This window comes from Aulostomus chinensis, chromosome 3 (assembly GCF_037954235.1).
Source record: "Aulostomus chinensis isolate RoL2024-O1b breed Wild chromosome 3, RoL_Achi_v1.0, whole genome shotgun sequence".
NCBI classification, from domain to species: Eukaryota; Metazoa; Chordata; class Actinopteri; order Syngnathiformes; family Aulostomidae; genus Aulostomus; species Aulostomus chinensis.
In genome coordinates this window covers 21904104-21916713 of record NC_141322.1, presented here as the reverse complement: position 1 = coordinate 21916713, position 12610 = coordinate 21904104, and the positions used below count along the sequence as shown (strand labels likewise).

Genomic DNA, 12610 nt, shown 5'->3' with positions numbered 1-12610 from the left:
TCCTGTGAAATGTGTGTCAAAAAAATCCGGGAAATACAGTGAATCACAAAGTCTGCTCTTTGTGCAAAGACTGAAAATTGTGGAAAAATAAGCAATTTATAACTTCCTCCAACTCTGGATGTGATGTCACCTCTTTAAATCTTGCTATGTGTATGAAAATATTTTTGTGTGTATCCGCCCAGTGGTTCAGACCTGCTACAAAATGTAACGGGTTCTTCCTTTTACCACATGCTGACACCACCAAGACAAAAAAAAAAAAAGAAAGAAAAAAAAGGCAACATAGAGGTTTAATTTGAGCACGAGCTTCACTGCTTTGTAAATTTAGCTCTGGGTGGAAAGAACACTGCGAGTCAAGTTTGAAGAAGGGTTGTAATTATCTCGGAGCCAGCAGATTATTCTCGGCTCTGCAGAAAAATAATGGGTTATCAGTGCGGCACTTCCTATTTTTAAACCATGTGAAGTCTAACTTGTGTTCAAGTGTAATTGAGATGTAGGAGGTCATGCTTTGTTCTGTAGGTTTCCCCTACATTTATTGAGCTAACAGTTTATACAGACATAAGGTCACTAAAACAGACAGTTTCTGGTTGAAGGGAGATGACATTAACTGATGGTCTTGTAAATGTAACAAAAATCTCAGTTTATCCCCGTTTTATGTCTGCCTTCCGGTATACTCTGGAGACGCTGTCGTCTACACAATGCTGTGGTCCCGACAGGAAGTAAATCAGCCTAGGAGCCGCCCTAGACCAAACACTGCAAGGGCCTCTGGAGCCTGAAGGCGTGTGGGAGGTGTTCAGCGAGCTTACAGGGCACAAAGTGCTTGTTACTTCCTCCTCAAATGAAAAAAACAGACCGTTGTATACACAAGCGTTCACATAAACTCATATTAAAATGTGCACTCAAACAGGCACTTGCGTTCACATACAGGCACACCTGCACAGGCACACAGATATATTTTTTTTTGTATTTTTTCCACACGGTAAACATCATTTTCAATAGTTAACAGGCTCTACACACAAATCCTCCTTTACTTCCTCTCTTTCCGACATCATTGCTCCATTATTTGAAGTCTTTCCTTAAACCCTCACGAAAGAACCTTTTCAGATATCCACAACACATCCACTGCACAGGAAACAGGTGTCATTTTACACGTCTCTAAGAGATATCACACTCACATACGTGTCCCTCTGACCTCAGCTTGCCTTGGGTGAAGGACTGGCTTTAAATAGGGACTCGTGTCAAAGTGGTTAAGACACATTGTGACACACTGCTTGCGTTAAAAGAGACTGAGTTGGTTATCTTTCATCACCTAGACCAGCCCATGATTGTGTCTGTCCTCAAAAGACATTTTCAAAATGATAACTTGGGAGTGTGTTTCAAATTTTACAAAAGAACAAAATGGTGCCCTGCTTTCCACAGATTTGTACACCGCATTTAGCAACACTGTTTTCTCAGAACTCAGGCAGAGGATTGCGAAAACATCCTTTGCTTGAGTGAATGTTCCGCCATGTATTTTCAGGGAGATCAAGCATATTAAACAGCTGACAATGGCCCTTGAGCGTGTCTCTCTGACTAGCTACTGCCTAATAATTAGCCTTGTCTAATTAAAATGCTGCCATAATAGCCTTGAACGACTCTCCACTGAGTATATCAGCCCAAAGCTTCAGATTAAGAGTGGGTGTTTTTCCATGAGTGAGTGTGTGTGTGCGATGTGTGAGGTATTAGTATTAGTGTTTTTCATTAGTGGGCGAAAATAGTTCACCATAATAAATCATGCTGTCCTGACAAGGAAACGCTCAGGTGTTTTGAATCAATGCAGCACATTATTGAATTTATTACTGATGTCTCCTGACCCCCCCGCCTGTGACAACAATCTGCCCCATAAACATGATGGCGCAAATGATATTAATATGAAACATCTGTAAATATACATACGCACATGATTGTCTTGCACTATATGGGTAGAGGTTACCATGGCAACTAGCATTGCGGTTATCTTGTACACGTCTTAAACAAATTAATAAGAGTGAGAGTGTTTTTAAGTATCCCAGTACTGACTGAATGTTTAACATGTCTGACTATGAACAGACTGTATTCCTCGTCCATGTTGTGCAGTGGACGTTGACTGATCTTTCACCATGACCAGCATGCAGGATGCAGGACGTTGGTTTCAAACAGGCAGGTCTGCTGTCATGGATCCATCGCCACCAGATCAAGTCTGTTTCAGACAACAGTTACTGTACATTCTCTGGTTAACTGCCTTATACTAGTATTATGCTGCTTACTTACTAATGACGTATTGAAATCACAAACCTTCAAAAAAAAAAATTCCCCCAAATTAAGCTCATTACACTGTAAACAGCTGCTTGTGCATGCATGAAAAAGGTCTGGAAGCAGTGTTGTTAATTTTTAGCCAGAGTTGCTAATGCTGAACGCGAGCGCACTTCTCCGAGCACACCCCCTTACTGCCTGATTCATTTTGGTGCTATTGTGTTTAATTTATGCTGTTTGTGCTTAGAATGTTTTAAAGTTAACTCATGCAGCTGCGCAGGCAGATTAAAACCTGGAACTGTGTTATAGTGTCGTGGTTCATGTGTAGTAGCAGTCCAAGATGGCAAAGGAAGTGATACGATCATGTTATTTGACAACTCCATTCATTATAACAGTTATATATATATATATATATATATATATATATATATATATATACATACACATACATATAAAACCAGGAGTGACAGTTTACAATGCTGCAAAGACAAACCAAACCTTTATCAATTCTCTCATTGTGTGTCAGTCACTCTGTCAAAGGTTGAAATAAGCATCTGTGTTATTGCAAGCGTAATGGCAGGAGAAATGACGTCAGCACAGGAAGAAGAGCAGCACTCGGTACAGGCAGCACTTCATAGGGGAGTGTCAGCACCTTGTTGGCACGCCGTGAGAAGAAGCAGACATGACACTGGATGTGCTCTCCTACTCACCAGTTGCCTGTTACTCAGGACAACAGCAGACACACAGAGGAAGACTGGGTTTAGTAATGGGAAAGACGTCTGAAAGACTACGCCACTCCCCGCCTGTCTACCGGCCTCGGGTGCTGGCACATAACGTAATGCTGGATACCCTCTACAACAGAGCTGTGCTATCACAAGCCAGCGCAGCATTGGTGATATTCACACCTTGGGTCTAATCATATTCATCTGGGGAGGAGGAATTTCTGGGCCTAAATATTCATCTACTAAATCAGCTTCATGATTCAGATGGAAAAAGGGGGGTCAGAGAGGAAGTGTACGAGGGAGTTTGAGAAGGATGGGTCAGGGAGTAGTCACAGGAGAGAAGCCACCCACTATTACCACAAAGGCTTGACTCATGCGGTTTGGTTGGCAAATGGGGACACTATACTGGGTCTCCTCACACGGATGTACTGCCTGACCCTGAGCCAGGACCAGAGAGATACTGCAGACGCTCTCCAAACGTCGTAGTCATTCACACTGTCATGAGTGTCCCTCCTATTACTACGAGGGTGTAGCGTGTTTCACCAGTGAGTAACTCAGTCAGACCTCCCTGATATTTTTTCACTTCCACATTTAAAAAGAAAATCCACACCTTTTTGTTTATTTATTTATTTTTGTCAAAAATGCTTTGTACTAATTAGACAGAAGGTTAAATTATGTCTGTAATGTTTGGAACTGTATGTTGCATCCAACTTTAAATCTGTTTGTTGCAAAACAGTATTCATTTCTGGGTTCATGGTCAGAAAAATGAGGCAAGCTGTCTTCCTGAATATCCGTTTCCCTCACATGTCAAAATAAGAAATCTGATATAACTCGAGCCAAACGAGCTATGGTGCAATCTCCGCTCTAAGAGTGTTCTTATTCTTGTCCTGAGTTGATTATCAGTACGTGTGTGTGTGTGTGTGTGTGTGTGTGTGTGTGTGTGTGTGTGTGTGTGTGTGTGTGTGGTCATAGGCATTCATAACAACTCTTGTTTGTTTTAGCCACCTAGCCTCTGCTTCCTGTTTTGATCACACCGCGTCCCTGGTCACTTTGCGTACACTGTGTTTTCCACCAGCTTACAGTGTCAAGCTGATAAATCCTCCCTCCTGCAGTGGGCACAAAGATAAGAGCTTATGGTTACAAATGATAGAACAGTTCATGTGTGTGAGTATAAATCTCTGTACCAGTTCTCCCAGGGCTTTTGCGTGTCTGCCTATTGGATATGTTGAAATCTTGTCTACCTACATAAGCAACACAGCCACATATAAAGTAGAACCTGGAGAGAAGACGCCATATAATGATTACGCAACAGCCCAAGGGCCACATTGTTTGTTACCACTATTTTAAATGAAGTGGATGTCAGTTGGACCAGATGCACCAAATATCATTAACAGTACAGCCTTGGAGGTCTACTTTTTTTTAAAAAAATTAAACCTGCACACAACTTGTTTTCTGTCCTGCATAAAGAGATAATGAAATTATCATCAAAGCCTTATTGTTGTTCCATGTTGTCACCTTCTTAAAATGATCGCCTAAGTCCTTTTTTCAAGTTTTTCTAAAAAAAACAAAACAAAACAAAAAACTGGAGACAAAGTGTTATAAGGAGGTGATTTAAGCACAATTTTTTTTGTTTTTTTGGTCAGAAAGTGACTTGGGCAATTATTTTAAGAAGGTGACATTGTGTTCCTAAAAGCCTGGGAAAAGTTAAACAGCTTTGAGTCACCTAATCCTTGTGTCAAACCATCTCCACATTGGAAAGACAGAGATCCAAACATGCCACCTTGTTGGAATAATGTTGTGGCAGACCTTGCGTTTCCCCACAGTTCCCCGCTGTGGTTGGTGCGCATTAAAAAACAACAGCTTCTTAACTCCCACATTGTCTCATAACGGCAGGACGTGGTTGAAAATACAGCTTGAAGTGGGTGCCGACCTCCTTCTATTCCCACTAACTGCATTTTGCGCGGCCTACTGAATTAAGTCTAGTGTTTCAAGCAAACCCACGCATTGTTTGTTTTACTTGTTGCTATAGTGATAGAGGCATCTCTCAATAGCTGACCTGAATAGATGCCACTGGGCACAGCTCAATTTGCTTCCATTAAACTTAGAAGAATAGTAGTGGTTTAGATAAACTGTTTGTGCAATAATGGAAATCTATTATGGCTAATGAAGCCACCTGTTGCTCCTGGTTGCGTTCTGTACAGTGTTTTCTTTGTTAAGATATTCAGTGCTGATGTCCTGACTGGTAACTCTACCCTGTGTGGAGAAAGATTGTATGCAGCATTGGGAGTCTGTTTCTGGAGTGACAGTGATGGAGTCCAAAACAACTCATCCTTGGACAGATGGTGAGGGGTGGGGGCTGAGTGTTTGTTCCTATCCTGCTCTGTTAGCTATTTGATAGACAAAGGGATATGTTACCTGGGACTGATTGTTTTACAACCCACTGGCACCAGGCCGTCTGCCTCAGGTAGGGTAGGATCCTCCAGCGATGTATTTAACAACACTGATAGGACACAAACACTAACAGGTCTGGAGACAGCATCTGAACGCTGACTGTCTCCTGAGTCAGAGGAGTAATACTTTATGAGTGAGTGTTGTGTGGGAAATCAGCTGGTCTTATACAACACCTTAGAGAAAAGTTGTGCAACTGTCACTGAGATTATTTTCGTTTGTCAGCTCAAAGTAGGAAATGGAAGAGACGCCTTTCTTTCTCTATTTTGGATTTTTCAATTATTTAGAAAGAAATTGTCACTTTTGAACTGATAAAATAATGCTGAAATGTCAATGCCTTTTGCCGGGCTTTCAAAATGATGGCCGAATTATCAGAAAATCGAAGGGTTTTTCTCAGAATTGCAGAGGGCTCTATCCTCAGTCAGATAATCGTGGGGCAGCACTGGAGGTTTGTCATCTGTGACTGGTTGGACCTGATCTGTCACATGTGTCTGTCCTTTCACTGAGCACAGAGGGTGGGGTTTACCCCTGGCCTGTCTGAGGTAAAATGTGAAAAAAAAAAAAAAAGATTTAATGTGGTGAAAAATACACCAGATTTATTTAAAATCAGAGGGTGGAAGTGAAGCTTTTCTCCGTGATTTTTAAGATTCAGTTGAATTTGAAGATTATATAACTTTATAAAATGTTGCCTCTTATTTTATCAGGACTTCTGCAAAAGGAAGGCTATTTTTGTGAACACACATTCATCGACATGTAGCGTATAAAAAGTGTCAAATATGTCTGTCAGTCATGGAACACTTAATCTTCACCATCTTTGCTGCATGACTTGGATCTCCACTGCATGTAAATGAAGGAAAGAAAAACAGGTCAGTATATTGTGCAACCATTAGGCACGGAGATCATTGTGTGTTTCAGGTCATGTGAGTAAATGTGTGCTGAAACATGCAGATGTTGATGCACTGTCAGAAACTTTGCAGATTGAAGTTTTCAACAACCTGTAAGGGAGTCCCAAGAGGCAAGACAGACACACACAAAAAATCTGTGGATTCGTTTTCTAAGTCTTATTTCATTTGATTTCTGTCTTGCGTTTATGACTTCAGAACACGTGGAAAATACGATTTTCTGCATTCCTTTTGTTTTGTTTTTTTTTTTATTTGTGAAACAGGTGGAGAAGCTGTTTCCAGCACCACTTTTCTGATTCAGCTGAGTTTCCTTTGGACAGCTCTAAATCACAGCATTTGTGTGGGTCGGAGGGCATGACAGTCATAGTAGATCATCATTAATATGATAATATCACAACCACTTCTACAAAGAGGAGAGAGGTAAAAGGAAAGTGGAGCTCGTTGCATCATGGGAAATCCCTGGCAGCCCAGACCAAGAGCAGCAGAACTAAGAATGGTTTCTCCAAGGCAATCCTGGAACTCCTATCTATGAGCTTGATCAAAAATTAAAGTCTTCTGTTAAGGAGTGGGGTGTCTGCCTTCTGGTCCCAAACTGCAAGATGTTTTCACAAAAGGGAACCCTGATAGATTAAAGTGCTGCCTTTAGGAGCCACAAATATGCCTGAAGTCTGGAAGTCCAGTGTTCTGGTCGGTTAATAAGGCAGTGTGGGCTCTTTCACATGTGATCAACCGGACTCATAAGGAATTTGAAGAAGGATTTTAATTCTATTCTGAATTTTACAGGGAGCTACAGAGACAAACTGACATGGGAGAAGTATGATCTCAGTTCTTCTGCAGCTGTATTCTGGATCAGTTGAAGAATCTTTAGGGAGTTGTTGGATTGCAATAATCCAGGCTGGAAGTCACAAATTCATGAACTAGATTTTCTTCATATTTTTGAAACAGGAAGTTGATTGCGTTCCAGCACAGCATTGCAAAAATGTTCTTATGCAGGAGTTAAATAGAATGTCAGGGACAAGAGAACTAGCAAAAAATTGCAGGTAATGTCCTTGAAAATATAATTGCATATCATTGGAAGTTGTTTAACAATAATGCCAAGAATAATTAATCAAAGTGTATAAGATAACAAAGAATATCATGAAAAACCTGTTTTGCCTGTTATAAACACAGGATAAAGAGCAATTCATGTCACACTTACAAAATTGACGACCAGATTTTTTTTTAAATGTGTTTTTTTGCCTCTCAGACCCTCTGTATGTCAGCCACTGTACCAAGCATATAAGAAAAAAAAAAGTCAAACAGGAAAGTCAGGATTTAAGAAACCAGAAAAATCTGTGGCTGCAAGGCTTACGAGCATTGCCCCACAAAAACATGTGTACTGCCCCAGAACTAAGCAAGTTACCATCATTGCCCACCTCCTCACCTCTGGACAAGACTACATGTGTTTCCACCACCTGTGCATCAGCATGTATTATATGTGCAATGCAGACTCTGTGTGTGTGTTATGCCCACGGTTTACAAACAGAGTCTGTCTGCTGTTACTGGACACCACAGCTATTCTGGCCGCCTCTTCGGATGCACACCATCCTAGTGTCCGGTCTCCATGTGTAAGTCTGCAAGCCAAGGTCATCAGGTCACATTCCTCCAGCTCTTTGGCATTCTGCCCCAGGGTTCAAGTAGTGTGGAAGTGTGTGTGCTGGTGTGTGCCTGCATGGTGTGTTCAGCTCTGGTGACAGATAGAGGTATAAAAGGATATGTTATACAGGAGTGTGATTAATGTGGCTGCCTCTACACATACTTTCAACAGTCCTGGGTGGCTAGGAGGTGAGCGCTGCTGAAAAACTGCTGTTTGCTTGGGGGTGGACAGTGATCCTTCAGGATCAGTTGCATATTTTAAGTTTAGCTGGTTGATTTGGATTCTGTGTACTTGACACTTGAGCAAACAGGGAAGTGAAGGAGTCAGTAGAGTGCTAAAGTGTGAGAAATTCAACACGGTTTGGCAGCTAAGAAATGCGGTCATAGAAATCCATCGGAGACAGAGAGTCAGTACATAAACATACAGAAATGCAGAGTGCAGAATATGGTGTGATAAACCAGTTTTAAGATGCTTCGAGATTATTTTCATCTGTTTCCTTTTATGCATTCAAATCCTTTAAAAGCATTATTATTTGAGAGCAAGTGACAGCGGTGGAACACGAACTACCTCAGATTCTGGTGGGCATTTTAATTTGCAGCGGCGCACCACATTACTGTATATATTATACACAGCATATAGTAACTATAGAAGCAGTGGAGCAAGAAACACAATATTCACTTTCAAAATATATTTCATGAAAAAAAAGTCCAACTATGCAATTAATGTTCCTCAAACTTTGAATTAACAGAATGAGGAATGTTAGTTTTGATTGCCCACTGAGGGAGAGAAGACCCAGGTAATGCCCAGATGACAAACACTTTATCTGGGCCTTGTAATCTTTCCTGGCCAGCATCAAGAACAGGAGGAGCCATCTGATGAGCCTACAGAGGAAAACACACACAGAAAATCTCTGTCTGTCTGGACAGGGTGGGACGAGGAGTGTGGGAGGCCGGGACAAAGCCTTTTCTCCCGACACAACTGGGATTACATGACAACACCAGTCAATCACTAGCATGAGACCCATCTGATTTCTGCAGACAGACAGCATATGTACAGCACAGTGACTGCTGGGTAAGATTTCATTCTCACTTTGATGTTTCTACGATTATTGTCCATATTGAAAAGCTATAATGTTTATTACACTCAAGAGACAAATCTAATGTTAAATCTAGCGAGTGAGCTTAGTGCCTGGTCAAGCAGTGCATTCTTTTACTTGATCTTTGAGCTCAACATGAAATGATTTTTTTCCCACTCATATATGCAATAATAGCATAATAAACAGAGAGAGTGTGTTGGTTAACGTGTCCTCTTTCTGTCACTTCTGGCAGGTTAAAGCAGCAAGTTGCAGGGGCTTAAATTTGGATCCACTTACTGTGTACTAGTTTGTTATTTCCCTATTGGTTATATCCAAAATGTAAAGCTTCCAGTCTAAAACATATACTTTATTAAAACCCAATCTACCAGCATGTATATTATACGCAACTCAACCAGACATTTGTTCCATCGAAACACTTTACATGTATTATTCACAACAGGAAAGTGAGGCCTGAACCCACACAAGGGCATATTCCATCAGCCATGAACTTCCTGGAGTTCTGTTCCCTGAAATTCCAAGAGTCCTGCCGGAAATCCAACATGAGGCTGCCCCCCTCACCCCCTCACCCCCTCCCGAAAGGGTCGCAGAGTGTGAATAAGTCCACAGAGCAAACATGGCCGTGGCTGACAGACGGACTGACTCAGCGCCGCATTCCAGTGGAGTCAACCATCCACTTTACCCTCAGCACATGCACCCCTCTGCGCCCGCACGCACGCACACGCACACACACACACACACACGCATCACCTCTTTACTCTCTCTGTTGCTCACACATACAGGTGTACTGTGTTTCTACCATCTAATTAACCTTAACAACCATCTCCTGTAATCCCATTCATGAAACATACACATTACAGTGTCAGTGTCATATGTCACTCTTTTCATTGGTGCCAAGATCTACTTTCTACCATCCAAACATATACAATTTGTTTTTTAAGCTGAACGCCTCAGACAGTCTCCTGCTTGTAGCCTCCTGGTTTGTCACACAGACAGAGCTCACTTGGGGGGGGTCACCGTCAGGTACCAGAGAGCAACACCAGCCACACATGGCTGCAGGCAAGAGACGCTAACTGCTCACCTCAGACAGCGACCCTGCAATGCTGTCATGTAAAACGCATGACTGTCAGTACAGTATATCCCATGCAGCTGCTGCAGGATGTCTGGATGCTGGGCTGCCAACCATCCGACCCTGATTCATCATCTGTCCTTCAGGAATTAAGTAGGAGTTTTCAAGTGCAAGAACACAACGCATTTGTGTACAGTTTAATTTATGTGGTGTTTTTTTTTTCTTTTGGTTTAGGTAAAGCTAAGCTACCTGGCAACTCATTCAAATTCTGAAAAAAAATAAAATAAAAATGAGGATAATCATTGACGCTGGTGTAAAGAGGCATTATGCTCAGTAAGGTCCAGTCCAGTTACACCCTTCAATAACAATCAAAATGACCTCAATTTAAGCATTTCAAAAATACAATTTAAAAAATGTAGAAGACTTCATTGGCATGGCCACGTTCAGCTGTCAGGACTGAAAAAAAAAAAAAAAACAAAAAACAAAAAAACAATTATTGCGTATGAACTTAAAAAAAAAAATGATTCAAGTCCACCAGGTAATGCAAACATTTTTCAACATACGAAGTAAAAAGTTATATAAACAAGCAATATTGTTATAATTCATCTGCAACAGTTGTTGATTATATTAGTTTTTCCATAAAGAAACAGAAAAACACAAAACAAATACAATGAAAACACTTAAAATCTACAAAAATCTGTTCTCTTGCTTCCCTCGGTAATGGACAGTGCAGTGGTGTTTTGCCGTGCAGGTATGTGTGATTAACTCTGTGTCAGTCGGATACAGGTGTTGTGCAACTGAAGGGAGGCCTCAAACACCACCCCCTTCCCCGGGTTTTTTAAGTTTATAGTAGTGAGGCAGAATGCATCACACGCAAACCTGCTGTCAGTCAGGACGAGCAGCAGCACACAGGTTATCATTCATCACGCTGGAGACAGTTGGAGGGTCTACAGCTGGGGTGTCTGTGTTTACAAGTTGACAGATTTAGACCAGGCACAGATATGACAGACGTCCCTCAAGGGAGGGAAGTTGATAGCAGCCACAGGTAGGGTTTGCTCTTTACTGTAGTTAAGGGTAACAACCACTGATAAAGACTGAATTAAGAGCCATAGCACAGAAACAGAGAGTTAAATCTGGCTCTTCAGATAAGCTAAACAAACCTGACAACTAACTAGACATTCTTCCATTCACAGCTTTATGGAGATTGAAGAGTCTGGGGTCTTCAGTCCAATCCAGCCATGTATCACGGTTGTCACCATGAAGGCTATTTCCAATGCTTGATCATGGTGATGACTGGTATTGTCACCTGCCTGGAGTAATGCAATGTGGATTTTCCTGTAAGGTCACCAGAGTGACGTAAAACCCACGTCTCAAGAGCACAAACCGATTCATCTTTCTGAATAAAATACACTATACCAGGCATGAGTGCAGTTCTTTCAGATGTCTGTTTCATTTAATTCCAAACAGCGCTGCCAAACCACAGTGAGTCGATAGGATCACCCTCCTCCAGTTGTCCTGTCAAGTCATTTATTGTTCCCTTTTCTAAAATGAAATCATCATCGCCGCTGTAAACTGGAGCAAGAGAGTTGTTCTGATTCTATCGCACCAAAAATGCTTCTGATAGCAGGTAAAAATGCAGGACTTAGGCTGAAGTACGCAAGTCTCTGCACTGATTCAGTACTACAAAATTGATCAGCCCTGGAACTGAACCCTTCAGGCTCAGTTAAAGCTGAGGAGCATTGCATACAGGATATTTATGTTTTGCCTCTCACTGAATAGTGAGGAGGAACTGACTGATGGGCAACGTGAGTCAGACAGACCTTACAAAATTACAGCAATTTTATGTATTTTACTCCAGAAAATATCACCAATAAAAAAAAACAACCTGTACAGCATCAGGCTGCAGTTTTATCATCAAAGTAGATAATCAAAAAAAAGTTGAATGGCTTCCCTCTCTGCATGCATTTGCCATATTTTACGAACAGCTTCACCTGTGTTATAGTTCAGCTATCAGAATGGTATTGGAACATATCTACTTCACACCCTATCAGGCATGGCTGCAACATGTACCCATTGGGATAGTGACCACTTCAGCAGTGTATATGGGAGATCAACCAATATGTGTAAAAAAATAAATAAATAAATAATTCAGATTGCCATGAGCGACTCGCATAAACACCTCAGAAACATCGTCCTTGAAAGACCGTATCTTTGGAAGATACCCATCAGTCTGCTGAAGCTGCTTAATTGCGTCAACTGTGCTTTTTCTGCTTCTTATTTTCGACACATGGCTAGGTAAACTACCAGCTCATATCTTCCGTCTTTTATCTTTCCATATCAGCAACTACGCCACAAGATCTTCTAATCGGATTCTTTCTGATGCCCCAGGGAGCACACCGAGCTCTGTGACTGCTCTCCTTCTATGCTTCATGGGCATGGAATAAGCTGCAAAACAATGGATTTAGAAGCGCT

The 12610-nt window shown here is 41.5% G+C and overlaps 1 long non-coding RNA gene across 1 annotated transcript; it reads left to right on the top strand.

The window, feature by feature from the left end:
- The first annotated feature begins 6063 nt into the window (after positions 1–6063).
- LOC147268260 (uncharacterized) lies at positions 6064–11550 on the top strand. The gene is made up of 3 exons (XR_015112111.1): positions 6064–6304; positions 8903–9047; positions 9305–11550. It is a non-coding gene; the product is annotated as an uncharacterized LOC147268260 (long non-coding RNA).
- Positions 11551–12610: the final 1060 nt, after the last annotated feature.